This window comes from Protopterus annectens, chromosome 5.part1 (assembly GCF_019279795.1).
Source record: "Protopterus annectens isolate FY-2018-M chromosome 5.part1, PAN1.0, whole genome shotgun sequence".
Taxonomy (NCBI): domain Eukaryota; kingdom Metazoa; phylum Chordata; order Ceratodontiformes; family Protopteridae; genus Protopterus; species Protopterus annectens.
The window spans coordinates 593,644,314-593,658,496 of NC_056736.1; the positions used below are offsets into that span (position 1 = coordinate 593,644,314).

The 14,183-nt window shown below is 40.6% G+C and overlaps 1 protein-coding gene across 5 annotated transcripts in view; it reads left to right on the forward strand.

Annotated features, from left to right (window-relative positions):
- The window catches only part of LOC122803551 (NXPE family member 4-like), a 444,095-nt gene that overhangs the window by 105,150 nt on the left and 324,762 nt on the right, over positions 1-14,183 (forward strand). The gene's annotated exons all lie outside the window — the stretch shown is intronic.

The window sequence follows — 14,183 nt, forward strand, 5'->3', positions numbered from 1 at the left end:
TCAGGATGCCTGCCCCCGTGAGAGTAGAGAAGGATAAAAAAATAAATAAAATTAGGAATGAGTACTTATTTTGCTACAGGCAGCTTTGGTAGGTACAGTAATTTATGGCAAGATAAAAAATATATGTTTTTCATCATTTGCCCATAGTGGTCCTTTAACTGTGTAGTTCTGAAATACCCCTTCAAATCAGGTAATCCCAAACCAACTTGTTCTATTGGAAGAATCAGTTTATCCTGCTTGACTCTTGCCGTCTTTCCATCCCAGATAAAATCCTTCACCTGTTTATTGATAGCCACAACTTCTCCTCTGGGTAATAAAAATATGCCTTACCTGTGTATAAAACAAAAGGGACTAAAAGCATTTTGACTGCTTGTATCTTACTATTCATATCCATAAAACAGAGCTACCACTTTCTCAGTTTTTTATAACTTCTTCTTACATATCCTTATTGTACATTTTCCTTGAATGGGCTCTATTCCTCGAATAACAACATGTCTTTCATGAAGGAGGGAAGTCTGGGTACTGTGATTAATCCCTGTACATAACTGGATAGTCCATGATCCACATAATTGAGGTTCTTAACTAGCCTATTTTAATTTGAGGGTTGAGGATATAACCGAAGACTCATCTAATGTTGCTTTTTCAGGCATTCATTTAATGGCTAATTACTAGGTGGCCTGTGGCATGGGCATAACTTAGGGGGGTGTAGAGGGGTAATATCCTATGACCCAGCAGCTGGTGGGGGGAAGGGAAGAGTGATGAGGCAGGTATGTTCTTTAATATTGCCAACTGTTGGAATACTGCACTATAGGGTCTTACCTGGATATACTTGCAGCTGATATCTGCTAATATGTGGCGGTCTGTGCAGTATAATATGTGCACACAGTATGAATACTTTAATGCAGTGTGCAACAGAGATGACATTGGTTCATGTGTACAGTATGAACAGTGTAATGCAGTGTGTAACAGAGATGATACTGGTTCATGTGTTTAGTATGAAGAGTGTAATGTAAAGTGTAACAGATGATATTGGTTCATGCGTTCAGTATGAACAGTGTAATGCAGTGTGTAATAGAGATGATACTGGTGTATGCATACAGTATGAACAGTGTAATGCAGTGTGTAACAGACATGATATTGGTTCATGCGTTCAGTATGAACAGTGTAATGCAGTGTGTAACAGAGATGATATTGGTTCATGCATTCAGTATGAACAGTGTAATGCAATGTGTAACAGAGATTATATCGGTTCATGCATACAGTATGAACATTGTAATGCAGTGTGTAACAGAGATGATATTGGTTTATGCATACAGTATGAACAGTGTAAAGCAATGTGTAACAGAGATGATATTGGTTCACTCATATTAGTAGTGTAATTATGTGCACACAATTTAGCTGTAACAGGATGGTAACATGCCACTCCTAAGCTGTATTATAACTTTGTAATAACCAGTACAATTAAAAAAGGCTCTGACATCTAGGTAAAATGTAGTTTATAAGTGTGAAGTAAATGAACAGCTGTGATTAGTATATTACTGGGATTCCACTAGTTACATAAGGGTGGCTCTCCACTTCCCATCCTCTGACCATTTCAAATCCCTAGAGTATATGAGAAAAAAAACTAACTTCTGCTAAGTATCCTTTGCTGTAAATGACTGCCTGTTATTGTGTCAATGTATATCTGCAATGTTTACCTTTATGATTTATCTGTTGTATTTTTGTTTTGTTTTATTTAACTATATCTGGAGCTTTTCTCCCCGGGCCTCTGCTGAAAATGGACCTGTGTCCAGTAGGACTTTCCCAGTAAACAAATGTAAAATAAAATAAAAAATAAAATAATCTTGATGATTGGATGTGAAAAAGGAAATTCACCCCGGGGATCACTTCTGTGACTCTGCTCGACAGTGGCACAGGAAAATAATTTTCTTGGGTGGCAAAAGCCAGGGTACCTTTTTGGCTGGGCTTGTATAGGCCCCATGGCTGATAGCCTAGTACCTACCTATGAACCTATAAAATAAATTACCCAGTCACTAATGACACTTGTGTCATACTTGGACGAAAGGTTATGTGATTACATAACAGCAAATATGTGATACTTTGTACCACCTAATAGTAGCATAGACTGCCTTTGTGGACCATTTTAAGTTTAGCCAATAGCCAATTAAACCATGTGAGAATCAAACCCTGTACCTTGTGTCTGTAAGGTAAACACCTTAACCATTATGCCAACCTCGCACCTGGAAAACCCACAAAGTTTCCTTAACAGGAGAGTCCAGGGTATAAACACATTATCCTATACAGATCATCTTAAAGCCCCGTCTTTATACTCTGTCTCCTACAGGTTATTGAGAGGCAATCTGTGCCTAGCATGCAAGGCATCCTCAGATCCAGCTCTGATGGACATTATGCACATCTACAAAATGAACAGCATCAGAACCACTAGATCCAGTTATCTAAATTTTGCTTGTGACATAAATAAAACATGCTGGAAAGACAGTTATGTGTGTCAGAGGATTCCTATGCTCTGTAACAGGTACCCCACCCATGTGAAGCAGAGTCCATCCCTAACCCTACTTAAGCATAGCCTTGACCAATGAATGGGAAATTGGAAATTCCCCCTTTGTCTGGCCCCAGTGTCTCTGAGAGACAGAAGCAGGCAGTAATGCACAAATTAACATATCCCCCTACATAATCTGTAGAAAATTCCTAACTTACATACCCCTCCTGATAAATGCCAATGATCTAGTGAGACACAATTGAGTTGGGCTGCACAGCTAGGCTTATAAACACCTTGATGGTTGTTAGCCTAGTATATACGTATGAACCTATGTCTGTCTCTTTCTCTCTCTGCATTTTAGTGTGTGTGTGTGTGTGTGTGTGTGTGTGTGTGTGTGTGTGTGTGTGTGTGTGTGTGTGTGTGTGTGTGTGTGCGTGATACCTTTCAACTGTCCCATATTTTGCAGACTGTTCTTGAATTTGTCTCCTATTTATGCCTAGTCCATCATAACATGTTTGCTTTTCTTGTAAATTAGTAAGGATTACAGTCAGTATTGCCAATATTAAGAGTTTTATTCTTCTGACTGTTGAAAAGCTGCATATTGATGCAAAACGTGTTGTTTTGTTAACTTTTTAAATGAATTTAAGTAGTGTTCAAAAATTGTCATTGATTTTGGTGACTGGTCCAGAATGTTGGAGCAAAGTAGTTCAGAAATGCGCGCGCGTGTGTGTGTGTGTGTGTGTGTGTGTGAGTGTGTCCGTGTGTGTGTGTGTGTGTGTGTGTGTGTGTGTGTGTGTGTGTGTGTGTGTCCTTCCGTGTGTGTGTCCTTCCGTGTGTGTGTCTGTCCGTGTGTGTCTGTGTGTGTGTGTGTGTGTGTGTGTGTGTGTGTGTGTGTGTGTGTGTGTGTGTGTGTGTCCATGTGTGTGTGTGTGTGTGTGTGTGTGTGTGTGTGTGTGTGTGTGTGTGTGTGTGTGTGTGTGCTTGTGTCTTCTGTATGGGAGGCTGCATGTTTGTGTATGTGCCTTACTAAAGCATGTTTATGTGTGTGTGTCTGTCTGTCTGTCTGTCTGTCTGTCTGTCTGACTATGTATAGGTATACAGCACTTTTATAAAACAACACGCAACCTTTCCAAGTTTAACTTGGAAATGTTCATTACTAACCAGTTATCTGTTAGCTGCAACTTCCTAAAAAAACCCTCCCCTTAGATGATACTGTAAATTAATTCAGTACACTTTTCCTGAATATTCTAAATAGCCTTGCACCTTCTAGAAGGAAGAGACTCATCATCGTTATCTTTCGGCTTTTCCCGTTAGGGGTCACCACAGCGGATCATCTCTTTCCATTTCTTCCTATTCTCTGCATCTTGCTCTGTCACACCAACTGCCTGCATGTCCTCCCTCACCACGTCCATAAACCTTATCTTAGGCCTTCCTCTTTTCCTCTTACCTGGCAGCTCCATCCTTAGCATCGTTTTCCCAATATACCCATCATCCCTCCTCAGCACATGTCCAAACCAATGCAATCTCGTCTCTCTTGCTTTGTCTCCAAACTGTTCAACATGAGCTGACCCTCTAATGTACTGATTCCTAATCCTATCCATCCTAGTCACACCGAGTGCAAATCTTAACATCTTTAACTCTGCCACATCCAGCTCTGACTCCTGCCTTTTTGTCAATGCCACCGTCGCCAACCCATATAACATAGCTGGTCTCACTACCCTCTTGTAGACCTTCCCTTTCACTCTTACTGGTACCTGTCTGTCACAAATCACTCTTGACACTCTTCTCCACTCATTCCACCCTGCCTGTACTCTCTTCTTCACCTCTCTTCCACATTCACCATTACTCTGAACTGTTGATCCCAAGCACTTAAACTCGTCCACCTTTACCAACTCTACTCCCTGCATCCGCACCATTCCTCTACCGTCCCTCTCATTTACACACATATATTCTGTCTTAGCCCTGCTGACCTTCATTCCTCTGCTCTCTAGAGCATATCTCCACCTCTCCAGAGTCTCCTCAACCTGATTCCTACTCTCACTACAGATCACAATGTCATCTGCAAACATCATAGTCTATGGGGCCTCCTGTCTGATCTCATCTGTCAACCTGTCCATCACCACTGCAAATAAGAAAGGACTCAGAGCTGATCCTTGATGTAATCCCACCTCCACCTTAAATGGATCTGTCACTCCCACTGCAGTCCTCACCACTGTCACACTACCCTCGTACATATCCTGTACCATACTTCTCTGCCACTCCCGACTTCCTCATACAATACCACAACTCTTCTCTAGGCACCCTGTCGTATGCTTTCTCCAAGTCTACAAAGACACAATGCAACTCCTTCTGACCTTCTCTGAATTTCTCCAATAACACTCTCAGAGCAAACATTGCATCTGTAGTGCTCTTGCCTGGCATGAAACCATACTGCTGATCACTAATCATCACCTCCCTTCTTAACCTAGCTTCTACTACTCTTTCCCACAACTTCAAGCTGTGACTGATCAATTTTATCCCTCTGTAGTTACTGCAGCTCTGCACATCACACTTATTCTTAAAGATAGGTACCAAAACACTTTTTCTCTACTCCTCAGGCATCCTCTGACTTTCCAAAATTTCATTAAACAATCTAGTTAAAAATTCCACTGCCATTTCTCCTAAGCACCTCCATGCTTCCAGTAGAAGGAAGAGACTAAAAGCAAATAATACACTTTGGCTATCCAAAAAGAGGAGAATGCTAATGCAGGATAGAACAAAAGCATGGACAGAAGGGCAAAAATATAAAACAGCACAATATCTTGAAAGCTTCAGAAAGCTTTGCAATCATACTAAAATCAAACTAATGCAGACAAAAAAACTGTCCTAGAATAATAGTAAATGCAACCCTAAAATATTTTGGATGTCATAGGTTCATAGGTTGATACTAGGCTATCTGCCCTAGGGCATTTATAAGCCTAGCCAGAGTTTGTTTGGCTTTCACCACCCTTTTAGATTAGTTGACTGTGCCTCTGTATAGTAGGTCACAGAAGATAGCCCTTTTAAGGTTAGTTTACTGTGCCTCTGTCTAGTAGGGACACAGAAGAGATCCCAGGGGTAAACCTATGATCTCCCATCAACTCGTCAAGATTTCTCTTGAAGAGGGTCATTGAGGGGCTCTGCCTAACATGGATTGAGATTTTGTTCCAGAGTGAGGGGAGCCTCTGGGATATGAATCTGTCCCTCCAGCATGTCCTATTTATTTCTGTGCTGAGGTTTAAGTCCCTGGAGCGTGTAGCTCTAAGGGATTTGGATTTCCTGAGGTGGAGCATGTCCATTAATTCTGGTTTGGACATGGCTTTATATGTCAGGCACAGATCGTCTCTGAGTAGGCGGTAAGCAACTGAGTAGAGCTGGAGTTTCTTTAGCCTAACTGCGTAGGGCATCTGTTTGAGTCCCTTGATCCTCTTGGTGAGGTACTTTTGGTGTCTTTCCAGTTGCTGCAGGTGTCGGGTAAGGTACATCCCAAATGGGGCATTGTATTCAATTATGGGCCTGATGAGTGATGAGTAGAGGGGCACAATGACCTCTCTTGATCTAGATGTGAACCCTTTCGTGATAAGGTGGGCTATATAGAAGGTCTTTCTAACCACTTTGGCAACGTGATTGTCAAAGGAGAGATTGCTGTCTACTTGGGTCCCCAAATCCCTAATTACGTCTTCCGTACTTAATGGATTACCACCTATGTGGTAATTTGTGGGCACTTTGTTTTTCCCAAAGGGGATGACTATGCACTTTTTGGCATTTAGCTTTAGGCCATGGCTCTGGTACCAGTTATCCATCTCTGTGAGACCCTTTTGGAGGATGCTTGTGTCAGTCAACGAGTCGATTATGGCACCCAGTTTGCAGTCATCTGTGAACTTGGTCAGCCATAGTTCTCCCGTGTTAGCCTGTACCTCAGAGAAATATATACCGAACAAGAGAGGTCCCAGGACTAAGCCTTGTGGGATGCCACTTGTAACTGGTTTAGAGTCTGACATGGCACCTGCAATTCTGACCATGTGGGTTCTATCCCTGAGCCAGTTTGCAACCCATCTTGTGACATAGGGGTTGATATTTAAGCTGGTGAGCTTATTTATGATGCCCGAGTGGGGTATTGTGCCAAAGGCTTTTGCGAGGTCCAGGTAGTCTGTGTGGACTACCTTCCCCCTTCATCTATGGCCTTGGTGACTGTTTCAAAAAAGGTGACCAGGTTCAAGAGGCAAGATCTGCCCTTAACAAAGCCAAATTGGGTAGGATCCAGTGTTTGGAGGTTCCCAATGTCTTTGTTTATGAGTTCCATGATGATAATATGCTCCATAGCTTTGCAGACCAGGCTAGTCAGGCTTATAGGGCGATAGTTTCCAGGGTCCGTTGTGGCACCACCTTTGTGGAGTGGGACCATTGTTGCTGTATGACATTCCTTGGGTACATTTCCTGTAGTAAGGCTGAGATTGAACAGTGACTTTATGTGAGGGTTCAGTTCTTGGAGCTCGTGTAAGACGCAGCCCGGGACACCGTCCGGTCCCATTGATGCTGTGTTTTTTGCTTTGGAGAGGGCAGCTCTCACCTGTGCATCTGTGATGTCAGGGGAGGCTACACTCTGTTGGGATAGACATTTGCTCTTTTGGGGGGGGGGGGGGAGTTTGCACTGAACCTGTCTGCCAGGATGTTGGTAATGTCTGTGGGTTCAGTGTATTTTTTGTCATTTTTGCACTAACTCAGAGCATATCTGGGAGTTGCCACCCAGGTTCCTGACATAACTAAAGAAAGCCTTGTGATTATCTTTAGCGTCTTGTGCAATTTTTCTTTTGAAGCTGGCCTTAGATAATTTTATGAGGGATCGTAGTTTCTTGCTAGCACTGATCAGAGATGCCTTCCCTTTTTGGGATTTTGCTCTATCATGTAGCAGCTTCCTCCTTCTGTTGTATAGCTTATTTATGGCTGGGGTCCACCAGACAGGTCTCCTGCCTTTGGAGGAGTGAGTCTTGGTTTTATTTGGGATAGCACGTTCCATGCATTCCTGTAGGTGTCCATAGAATGCGTTTGTTGAGGATTCTGCGGTTTGGGCCGTATTTTCCACTGGCCTGGGGGCTTTGAAGGATTCCACCTCGGTTTTGAGAAGTGTGAAGTTTGCTTTTGAGAAGTTCTTCACCGTGGTTTCCTTGGCTGGGGGTGGGGATGGGATATGGATGTCCAGTGAGATTAATTTATGGTCAGATCTTACCAATGAGGGGTATACCTTTGGTATGGAACATAGAGTCCCCATGTTGGTGATGATCAGGTCCAATATGTTTTCCCCTCTTGTGGGAGTGGTGACCAGTTGTTCCATAGCATTTGAGTTTATGAATTCTAGGAACCATTGGGCGAGGGTTTTGGGGCTTGAGTAGTGCTCCCAGTCTATGTTTGGGTAGTTGAAGTCACCCAATATGATGGTGTTTGGAGAGACCTTCATATTCTCCAGTGTTCTCAGGAAAGCTGAGTGGGGTTCTTGAGTTTGGGAGGGTGGTTTGTAGCAGGCTACAAACTGAAAGGCAGTTTTGCCCACTGTTAATTGCACATGGATGGTCTCCGATGCTTTGTGCAGTGCCACTAACCTGGAGGTGTGGGTATCTTTGATAAATATGGATACTTCCCCTCATTTTGTGGTTCGGTCCGAGTTTTGGGGCCGAAAAGCATGGTATGAGGTATAACCTGTTAGTGCTGGGGTGCTCTCAGGAGCCTTGAACCAGGTTTCTGTTACTGCACAGATATCGATATTCTCCATACTGAGGAGAGCCTCGAGTGCGTGCATCTTGAGGTTTAGACTTCTGGCATTGAGCAGCATTACCCTTAGTTTCTTTTTCCTTGTGTTGTCTATGTAGGTGGGTTTGTCTTTTGAGCCTTGCCTAAAAAAGGCACTATGTCCATTAAGGAAAACGTGCTGGCCAACAATTCAACTCTATTCCGTCTTTCAATAACTCATCACTTGAAACCACAATACAATTCAGCTATAATTTCATACATAGTATAGCATCTCTGACCAAGGATTCCCCAACATCTAATCCCAGCCCTGCCCAACAGTCACATATCACCACATCCACTTTAACCTTCAAACCTGTGCCCACATCCTATATAAAACTAGTCTTAAACAAACTCAAAGAATGGTCTTCGTCAGCTGATTAACTTTGTAGCGAATACCTTAAAACAGCAGCCAATAGCATTGCCTACCCTGTCTCAATCCAATAGGTCAATCCAGGAATCCCACATTCTGTCTCTGTGGGAAAAAGTCATACATTATCCCTGTGCTCAAAGGAGGACATTCAGTAGACATTAGTAACCTTAGAGCTATAGCAGTCTTATCCCCCTTTCTAAAATACTTGAAAAATGTTTGTATTATACTAACTTACTTTTGATTTCTCTATAAACTGCCTAAAATTTCTCTAAATATTAAATCATTGATATATAACTTGTATCTATTCTTAACCAATGTTTTCATATTATGACTAATTTGGTATAATTATTTAAACTGTATTTTTTGCATTATTTCTGTAAAATTATTGTTCTTAAAATGTTTTGTAATACTTCAGAGCTTTTTCCCCCAGTCCTGCAATGAAAAAGGTCTCCTACCTAGTTGGACTTTCCCAGTAATCAAATGTAAATAAATAAATAAATACATATATAGAATTTGGACTTTATTTCCTGTCCTGGATCTTATTTTGTAAGAAATCATAGGAAAAGAGATAACTGTGAAAGTGTTTATATGAAATAATTGCCCTGGCAGATTAAAGGACCACTACGGGCAAATGATGAAGAAAACATATTTTTTATCTTGCCATGATTCACTACACATCCCAAAGCTGCCTGCAGCAAAATAAGTGCTCATTCCTAATTTTATTTTGTTTTTACTCTTTTCTGCCCTCACAGGGGCAGACATTGTGATTCCTTTGGGAAGCTAAATCTGTACCATAATGCACAGACTGAGAACAAATAGCCCTACCATTTGTTGTCAGACTAGACTTCCATTCACTTAGAATGGACCACCTGAAAAAAATGCCAAGTTTGAGAGTCTGCAGCTCATGTGTCATTGACTGGTATGCGCTGAGTTTTACAAATGTTGTTCCTACTGATGTGCTACACATTCACTGAAAGAAACTTGCAAAAGTGTCAACAAATTACTGAGATAAAAAAGACTTTTCACAAGGAGCAGTTTTGCACGTTTCAGTTCCTGGCCAGGTTACTCCTCCCATCTCCCCTCCTTCAGTGGGCTACAGTCTCACATTTCCATTTTTGCTAGATTCAACTATTTTGTCAGCTTTGCATGACAATAGACATCAAAAAATCAAAGCCTGGTGTGCCACTAAATCTCTTCTCTTGTATGTCTCTATGTCTCTTCACTTCTGAATATAATTTCCCAGGAATAAAATAAAACAAACGCATCAGTCCAGGCCAGTCTATCCATTTAAAATGTGCACAGTAAAATATTCAACTTATAATGCATTTTGGCTGCTGGCATGGTTATCTTTACATAGTTATTCTCTTATAGTATAACCTGAACGTATGGTATTTAATGATAAAATTTACAACAGTTCTCGGTTTCTTAGCAATGACCTCCCAAGCCTCTGATGTGACCTAGTACTTTTTCCTTGCTATTGCTTTATCCAGTTTGTCTTGATTGTATACCTGTAGCATGTCTCCCATCCTCTCAGCAACAGACTCCTGGAGAAAACTTCCAAAGCAGATACTTGTATTGAAAGAGTAGCAGCAGCTGTAGCAGTGATACCACACTCCAAAACAATGCACTCAGACATAGTATTGACAAACACAGGGGAATATGTACGTCTGAATCAGGCAGTGATGAAATTACTAGGGACTTCACTGAGCACAATTTTACTCAATTTCTCCACTTCATAATCCATAACATTCACACCACACTTACAAAGACACACCTCCACCTTCCACAAACACAGCTACCCACACCCATACAACATACCAGTCAAATTTAAGGCTTTTCCCACCTCTCTGCAAAACACTGCTGTAATGGCTTTGGCAAACAAATGAAAATGATTGATGGATGTTGGTTCAAGACTCCCATCCATATCTCTCAACAGTACAGATTTTTGCAGAAAATCCAGATTTTTTGTCTGGTATTCATAAAATTTCAGTTTTCTGTCAAATCACTGGCAAATCATTGAACACTGAAGTCAGAAAATTGACAGGCATTTGATTTTCAGACTTCATATCCTTAAGAAAATTCACTCTAATGCAAAATCTGTTTATAAACTTTCTAAGTTTGTAAGTGCAATATTTATAAATTGTCCCATTTTGGGGCCTTTGTTCCCTATTATTTATGGCCTTGTCCAGATTTCTTGTTCTATAATGAGAGTTATGCTGCCATCCCTTCCTACTGGAGCCAGTCCACTGCACTTGCACAAGAGTCCCCCTCAGCAGGGCAGCAGCAGGTATCAGTGCAGATTTGCTTTATAGTTCTTTTACACCACACACACACTCACACAGACACACACACACACACACACACACACACACACACACACACACACACACACACACACACACACACACACACACACACACACACACACACACACACATACACACACACACACACACACACACACACACACACACACACACACACACAGTAAATCTTGTTGTCCATGTTATTTATTCTTTTCCTTGGTTTCGTTTCTCTTACTTGTAATGTTATTTTTACTCATTTTTTCGCCTACCTCCCATATCTACCCTACCCCTTTTGGGATGTACCTTACCAGACACCTGCAGCAACTGGAAAGACCCCAGAAGTACCTCACCAAGAGGATCAAAGGGCTCAAACAGATGCCATATGCTGCCCGGTTAAAGAAACTCCAGCTCTACTCAGTGGCATACCGCCTGTTCAGATGCGATCTGTGCCTGACGTATAAAGCCATGTCTAACCCGGAATTAATGGACATGCTGCACCTCAGAAAATCCAAATCCCATCGAGCTACGCACTCGAGAGACTTGAACCTCAGCACTGAAATAAATAGGACATGCTGGAGGGACAGATTCATAACCCAGAGGCTCCCTTCACTCTGGAATAAAATCCCAGTCCAGGTTAGGCAGAGTCCCTCATTGACTCTCTTCAAGAGGAATCTTGATGAGTGGATGGGAGATCATAGGTTTACCCCGGGTATCACTTCTGTGTCACTGTTAGACAGAGGCACAGTATACTAACCTCGAAAAAGGGCATAGCAAAATTCATTTAAATGGGTGACGAAAGCCAAACACATTCTGGCTAGGCTTATAAATGCCCTAGGGCAGATATTCTAGTATGAACCTATGAATTTACTCAGCCGTACAATGGTTAACATTCTTCAGTGAAGTCAGTCTAAGACGCAAGCCAGAAATTGATGACAATTACAGGTTTTGTAGATCAGACGAGGCGACAGGTGTAATTTTTTATTACAGCAGACAGCTGAGAACAATTGGCAGGCAGCCAGCAAAAAAGTAGGAGTTCACCATGGAGGGAGAGACCGCACTGTAATAATTTCCTTCACATTCTGAATTCAGAATCGGTAAAGGGCAGAAGGAAAGATTAATTGGACAGCCAGAAGGAACAAGACAAGGTGATTTAACTTATTTCGTCAAATAAAATATTTAAGGCACCTTTTTTCTTTGCTGCTTTTACCCTTTTGCTCGAATTACATTCCAATTAAATTTGTATTTGCAGTAAATATACTTGCAGTAGTTTGCGATGTGTTGATGTTTTATATTTTAATGTGGAATGTGGAATGCAGTTAGAAGAGAGAATTTATCTTTTTTTTTTCTTTGGATTGAGATTTTGAAGGCATGTCAGATTTACTTAAGTCATAAAAGACTCAACATCAAAGATAGATCAGTTAATATAACTGAGACATAAATGTGGAAGGATTCATAACTTGAAACTACTGTGTATCTGTTAAACTAAAAAAAAAAAACAAAGTTAAATGCTTGCAACAAAAATTCATCCTTTATGAGCAAAGGTTAGGAATGATGTTCAGAAAAAGATGGGGAATTATTCAAATGTTTTCGGCCACCACACAGATTAGGATGGTAAAGGGTAAGGTTGTCTGAAACAAACAAAAATGTTTTTACTAAAATATATTCTGTTTCCATAAGCATCTGTCCCTGATTTTACAAGGTAGTTCATACTTAGGCAATCATCCTGTTAAGCAGGGTATGGTAACATGAAACTGGCCAATATATTTTGGTATAAACATTTTTAATATTTTTCTTCATGTTATAGTAAATAATGATACTGTAATCATTCTGTTGTACTTAACAAGGGAAACAACTACAACTTTGTAACAGTAAGCATTTGTATAATGAAATTAAATCTTTTTTTTCTTTATACAATATGGTACACCTCCTCAGTGTCATGTTCAATCAGAAAATGTCCCAATTTCCCACTACTTACTTAGGATTAACCTGGAAAACTACAGATCATAGCCATAACTCTGTTAAAGGACAGTTTGTTACTAATGAAATATTTTCTTTGAGAATACTAAACAGTGGGATTCTGCAAGATTTATACAGCACTGACAACAGTGCAGAGTGCCAACTGAAATACATTGTCATATCTCGGAATATGTAAAAGGCTGTAGCGGCAACATGATAGGACTTTATGCTACATACACATTTTCTTAGCTACATTAACAAGCAGTACTGATAGAGTAAAACAAAATGTGAAACCTTGCATGTTGCGTAATAAATACAAGAAATGCATGGAATGCTATGCACATTCACAACCAATGCGCAAAGCAGTTATATTAACATTTACTAATAAGAAAGCTTTTTCTGTGTGTGTGTGTGTGTGTGTGTGTGTGTGTGTGTGTGTGTGTGTGTGTGTGTGTGTGTGTGTGTGTGTGTGTGTCTGTGTGTGTGTGTGTCTCAATGGAAATGGTGAACATTTCAAGATATCACAGGACTAGGGTAAGAAGTATAGACAGTTTAGTATAATTCAGATGTGGATGACACTACAGCATAAAGCAAAGTGTGGACAAGATGCTACAATATATAAAAAGGAGGGCCAACAAGGAAGGATAATGCACAGAATTAGGGAACTTGGTAGATGTACAAATATATTGCAAGCAGCTGAGGATAGTTACAGGAAGAAAACGAAATGTGACAGTTGTAAACATAGTTTTAAATAATATCAAAGTGAAAGATCACAAAATACATGTAAAAGGTGTTATCACTTTAAAGCAGTTCAAAGATTATATTCTAACAATAGATCTGTAGGGGTGGGATACTCCACCATGGCCTGTAGAGTTATGAGTCTTATGACTGAAGACACAGGAATGCAGTCTGACCACTTGGTCATATCATCAATTTCAAACTACTATGCCCATCTCTACTTATGTCCGAGTTCTACCACAGCTGGATAGTAGGGATAGCTAAATGTCTGTGTGGTTCCATTGCATGTACTGGACTGCACTGAGTCTAACATAATAAACACCAGTAACATTGTTCAGTATATATATATATATATATATATATATATATATATATATATATATATATATATATATATATATATATATATATATCAATAAATACAGAGAGAGAGATATACAAAAACACACACACACGCACACACGCGCGCGCTGGTAATCTATAAACTCCAGAGTGGACTGAGTTATAAAGT